Source organism: Phaseolus vulgaris, chromosome 4, assembly GCF_051622355.1.
Source record: "Phaseolus vulgaris cultivar YP4 chromosome 4, ASM5162235v1, whole genome shotgun sequence".
Classification (NCBI taxonomy): domain Eukaryota; kingdom Viridiplantae; phylum Streptophyta; class Magnoliopsida; order Fabales; family Fabaceae; genus Phaseolus; species Phaseolus vulgaris.
In genome coordinates, this window is record NC_143501.1 from 42,723,489 (window position 1) to 42,729,592 (window position 6,104).

Sequence of the window (6,104 nt, forward strand, 5' to 3'; positions counted from 1 at the left end):
CAGGTACGTCATCATACAATGCTCTGATTACCGAGCATCGAATACTAAAACTGACTTGAGCCTCATAGTGTCTTCTTCAGGTGCCATCCAAGTCTGGGTTACGAGAAGATTGAGAGGTGAAACAAGTAGAGGGAATGAAGGAGCTTGCAGGGAGAGGAGTTGAAGTACAAACTGACCGACCAAGCAAGGAGATGAGTAATCTCAATAGTTCTCTAGGCCCTAACCCCGTTCGAGAACAATTAGCACGTGGGGCCGAGAGAGTTCGTGTTAAGAAGAAAGTAGATGGTATCAACCCGAAACATGGCTAGTGAGAGCATGTATGAAGCTGAGCAGATGACACTACTAATGTCACTACATAGGGAGATGGGTGAGATGAGAAGGAAGAATGAGGAAACCGCACGGAAGAATGATGATGAGATCCTAACTCTCTGAAAGGAGAATGAAGAGATGAAGAAAAAGCTTGGGAAGGGGGACCATTTGCTAGACCGACCAACTCTGTCGACATGTCCTTCACCACCCGCACCGACCCCAAAACCGTTAAGGAGCCGAAGGACAAGATCCTTGTATTTGTTGAACAAGAATCTTTGTGTGGTTGCTGAGAAGTGTTGTGTGTTCTTGAGGGGATCAAGATCAGCATTCTTAGTGTTGGTGTATTGGCCAAGAGAAGTGTGTGTCTTGAGGGGATCAATGTCACTTTCTTGGTTGTGTTGTAAGTGATCTAGGTTTGATTACTTAGTGGAATTCCTCAGTGGTTTCTGAGAAGACTGGATGTAGCTTTCACTAGTGCAAAAAGAAGAAAAGGATACGCTTTATTTAGTGCGGCTTTTGCGCTACCCGCTTTCGTAAAAAACGCGGTGACATTTTTGAAATTATTTTGATTTACGAATGCGGTTATTTGAATAACCGCATTCGTAAATCAAGCACTTTGATTTACAAGTGCGGTTATACAAATAACCGCATTCGTAAAAATAACCGCACTTGTAAATCAAAGTGCTTGATTTACGAATGCGGTTATTCAAATAACCGCATTCGTAAATCAAAATTCTTTGATTTACGAATGCGGTTTTGCCTTTAACCGCATTCGTAAATCATTTTTTACCTTAAATTTTGAAGCGCGCCACACACAATTTCAAACTTTATTTCTCGTCTTTGCCTTCGTTTCGCGTTCGCACTCTGAGTTCTTCTGTTGCATCTGCATTCCATTTGTGCAATGTAAGTTTTTGAACTCTCTTTCTTCCTCTTCATCTTCACAAATATATGCATAAATGTTTTTCGTTTTTCTTATATATGTTTTTTTCCTTGCATTGGTGGTCTCGGAGCACTCTTTCATTGTATTCGTGGTTTCTTGTGGATTTTTTGGTTTGCTCCGTTGCTGCTTCCCTGTCCGCCGTCGCTTCTGCTGCCGCCACCGTTGTTCGCTCCCGTGACTCTTCATCAACGTTGGCTTCACACAAGATTAACGATGTTTTAAAATTTTTAATTTTTTTTAATGATTTGGCATATACAAGTGCGGTTAAAGCAAATAACCGCACTTGTAAATGGTATTTATAAATGCGGCTATATAACCGCATTTATATTTCTTGATTTACAATTGCGTGTTGATCAAATGCGGTTGTAAAACCGCATTTATAAATTCGAAATAGTCGCATTTGTTTTATGTTTCTGCACTAGTGTTTGGGTTTAGAGTGAACCAGTATAAACATCTGTGTGCATTCTCTCTCTCCTTAATCTCTTTAAATTCAATTTTGATATTTGCAAACTGGTATAAACAACCGATTGTTTCTGCGAAACAACCGATTGTTTTTCTGGTGCTGTTGTTTTTGTTTTTGAGTTTTTGGCAAACTGAATTCTTTATCATTTGTTTCTCGAGATAATTTCATTCTTAACTTAAAAGTTTGCGAAAACCCTCTTTAAACCACCCCCTCTAGTTTAAAGCCATCCTTTCTAACAAAGGTGATCGCGAGGTCATCAACACAATATCTGGAGGGTTCACAGGAAGAGGGAGCTCCAACAACGCTCGGAAGAAACACCTAAGAGCAGTGCATGAGGTGAACACGGTGTCATTCCAGCCGAGGATGCCACCCATCACCTTCACCGACAAAGACTTCAAGGGTGTCGACCCTTCACAGGATGACCCCATGGTGATATCGGTCAACATTGATAAGTTCACCATCATGAAGATGTTGGTGGACCAGGGAAGCTCAATGGACATTCTTTACTGAAAAACCTTCAAACGAATGAGGATACCTGAGGAGGAGACGAGGTCGTTTGATGATCATGTGGTCGGCTTCTCGGGGGAGAGGGTGGACACCAAGAACTACATCAAGCTCTACACTACCTTCGACGAGGAGATGACAAGCATAATCAAGATCTTGGAAGACTAGATTCTTTATTTTTTTTTCTATTAGAAATGAGTACGAGTATTTTACATATAATAAAATGTTAGATTAAGTTACTTTATTTCGTTTCATAACTTCTAATTTAATAATATAAAACTTTTCTTCTATATGATGCATATTAACTCAGATTAGAAACATAGGCATGGATAATGTAAAATATAGTTAAAAGTATCTTAATCTTAACATATATGCATGTAATATAGTTTTTTTTTTTTATCAAAATAGGATAATTTCATATATAAATTACTAAAATATTTTTTTTAAATGATCTAAATATATAAATCATATTAAATTGACACGATTTCAATAATATAAAAGATCTTAAGAAAATATATGATTTTGGTGTATTTAAATTGATACAATTTTAATATAATTAAATTTTAAATAAAATTAATATTAGTTGAAATTTAATTATATTAAAATTAAAATTATGTCAAACGATTATTTTTAAAATTTTATCTAATTTAATAATGAATTTATGAAATTATACTATTTTGGTTAAAAAATGTAATATAGTTATTATTTAGAAAGTGTGTGCACACTTCTCAATTGGATTTTGCAGTCAAATATTTCACACATTTCTCTTTGATAAAGACAGATTCTATGATTCATTTTTCTATTTAAAAATGTGAGTCTGAAACTAATTTCTTTAAATACTGAAGTGATTTAAAAATCTAATATTATCTTTCAACAAATATATATTATTTTATGCACACTGATATAAAAATGATGCATGGCCACATAGAATTATGATTGAAATGAAGCAGTGATGTTTAGGATCTCTCACAGACAGCAAGATGTATAGAAAAGTAAGAACTAAAAAGAGTTACCTTTCTGTTGTTTCATGAACTTTTCCTTTTCTTAAATGTCTTGGCCCCTCTCAACTGTATTCCATGATCCGTATCAGTAACGTTTTACAGACTGGTTGACAAAGAACAACTCAGACCTTACAGTATCTCAGCTATAAAGTTTGTGCACCACACACACCAAAACTTTACAAACTATGCACATTAACACATAAATGTAGGGCTACTAAGTTGTCTCTTCACACCCTTGCAATAAACACCCCATTATGATTCAAGCTTCTTCCATCCTTGTTTTTTTATTATTTCAGGTAGAACACTCACTGGGACCACATCAAGACACTACGTGGAAAGTTGCTCATGGAAATAAGTTGTATTGTGTATTTTAAAATTACATTACTTTTAAAAACAATAGGTCATAAGTTTTAATCATGTTATTAGTTAAGAAGTTAATTATATTTAGAAGTTATTTTAAATTTAACTCAATCTCATAAAAACATGATTTATAAGGTGAAATTTGTCAATTTGTATGTGATCCGATATTAAGGTGAGATTTGTCAACTCTTATGTAAAACTATATATTATAGATGATCCAATAATAATAATGAGTGATATGATAAATTCAAGAAACACTTGTTAAGATAGACCCTAAACAACTCTGATACTAATTAAGAAGTGAACTTTAAGTGTAATTCAATCTTATAAAACTGACTAATATAAGAGAGATTTGCATCAACTTATAAACTGTGAAATGTCATAATTTTTAATAATTTTTAATGGATGTGAGATTTTAGAAGTAGACTTTAAACTTAACTCAATCTTACCAAATCGATTCATAATGAAATCTGAATTCATTTATATGCTATAAAATACTTTGCTATATATTAAATTTTTTAAGTAATATTACAAAATCAGGTTTCCATGCATTTATATTATATAGAATATATATGATTTCCAAAAGTTCTTTTAATTTTAATATATGTAATTGGTGTTTTGTGTTAATCTGATATAAGAAAAACATTATTTTGTAATCATTGCTTATACGATAAGGATGAAGAATATTTCATACCAATCAATATAGAATGTGGCGTGTTTTTAACCAAAGCTTTTATCAAGTTATTAATCATTACTCTTAACAACACCAAATTAGTATTAAAGTGTGGAACAGTGATAATTGCAGTGTGTGTGTGAGATTCAGTGCACAAACATGAAAAGAAGTTGCATGTAACACATAAGTTAAATCGTGCACAGTAACTTACTGAGTGAGGAGTGTGAGAAGAATAGGTAAGTCCATGTAACATTACTCCTAATCTTTTCGGCATCTGTGACCAATAACCACCAATTATTCATCTAGCTAGGCCAATGCATGATTGAGATATAATTTGGTTCACATGTGTCAACATTTAGTACCACAACTTGATTGATTGCATTGTATCTATGTGTTTGCAAATACACTAAATAACACACACACCAGCTAACCACCTACGTGCAAGTATTTAATTTCTGACTCTTTTTTTCTCTGAACAGAAAACTCATGTCTTTTCTAAATATCTTATTATGAAACCAAGTTTTCATCCAAACCCTGCCCCTTTTTTTTCTCTTGTGATATAGGAATCATGGGAGTTCATAAATCTAGATTCTTAACTATCATGTTCCTTCTTTTAGTACTAGCTATACTGCTCCATCTCTCAAGTTGCAGGCACATTTCATGGGGGTTCAAGGAAGAGATGAATCTGCAAAGAACAAGAACCAGGTTCCCCTTTTCTTCATTCCCACATACTTTTAATTCTGCTGAAATCACAGAAAACAAGGTCAGTGGATTTCATACTGTTTCTCATACAGCTACTCCAGGTGGACCAAACCCCCTTCATAACTGAGTCAAAGAAAAAAATAAGCATCATCATGGGAAACCAGATCTGTGGTAACTACAACTGGTACCATTATTTTACTTAGAAGCAAGACACAGTTTCATTTCATTTTCCTTAATTAGCTTCCCAGAATCCAAAGGGTGCCTTAGTATGCCATTTTCCTTTTATAATAGAAAAAAACTCATATTTGACATGTATCACTTTAAAGTTGCTTTGGACTTATCTTGCATATATGGTGAAGGAACTTGTAATGTACTTGTCCATAATCTATGTTGATTACTTATATCTCACTCAGCAATAATGTTCTTATCAGTATTTTCATTTTTCATCCGTATCTTGCCAAATTATTGTTCTTACCAGAAACATTGGATGCTGGGTAAGAGATTATCTTTCCATCCAAACTCCTTGCTTTAACATGGTTCAAACATAGGATCTTCAAGAGAAAGCCTATATGAGGTGCTGTCTTTTTAAATTTTAGTATTTTGATTGCAGTTTTGTTCTTGAGAAATGGCTATAAATTATCCTCAATTTTAACTCTTAAAACAATGATACTTTTAAAATGAACTATGGGTTAGTGAATAAGATATTATGTGTTAAGTTATAAGGAGAAGTTTAATTAGTTGATTTTGTGGTTGAAACTATGGAAGCTAAAAGCACTTTTTGAGAGGCTGTTCCAAGTGCTTCAGAATAAAGGAATACTTGAATGAGGCACAATGATGACCATCAATTTGACCCAAAAGTTCAAGATCAAAAGTTCAAGACAAATGTCAATATCTAACTTTTCATCTTGTCTATTGTACCAAACAACTTTTTCTTTCCACACACCTTATATATTCACTCAAAAATGTATTTATGATCCATTCTCAATAACATAATTCATCATCTGCATCTGCATGAGGAACAGATTATTCAAAAACTTCAAATAAATGAGCTAAAAGGACACGTGTAGGCTCAAGAGTGATAAACGGATAGAAGTTGTTCACTGACAATGGAAAATTGTCACAAAATTCCAGATGGAATCAACAGGTATAATG

General features: G+C 33.8%; 1 long non-coding RNA gene across 3 annotated transcripts; it reads left to right on the forward strand.

Moving 5' to 3' along the window:
- Nucleotides 1–4,728: 4,728 nt before the first annotated feature.
- LOC137837648 (uncharacterized) lies at nucleotides 4,729–5,492 on the forward strand. Of its 3 annotated transcripts, none has more exons than XR_016520315.1 (3): nucleotides 4,729–4,955; nucleotides 5,045–5,136; nucleotides 5,431–5,492. It is a non-coding gene; the product is annotated as an uncharacterized LOC137837648 (long non-coding RNA). The 3 variants fall into 3 exon arrangements; XR_016520316.1 differs by having other exon boundaries at nucleotides 4,731–4,955; nucleotides 5,045–5,123; nucleotides 5,431–5,470; XR_011085499.2 differs by lacking the exon at nucleotides 5,431–5,492 and having other exon boundaries at nucleotides 4,815–4,955; nucleotides 5,045–5,263.
- The last annotated feature ends 612 nt before the right edge of the window (nucleotides 5,493–6,104 follow it).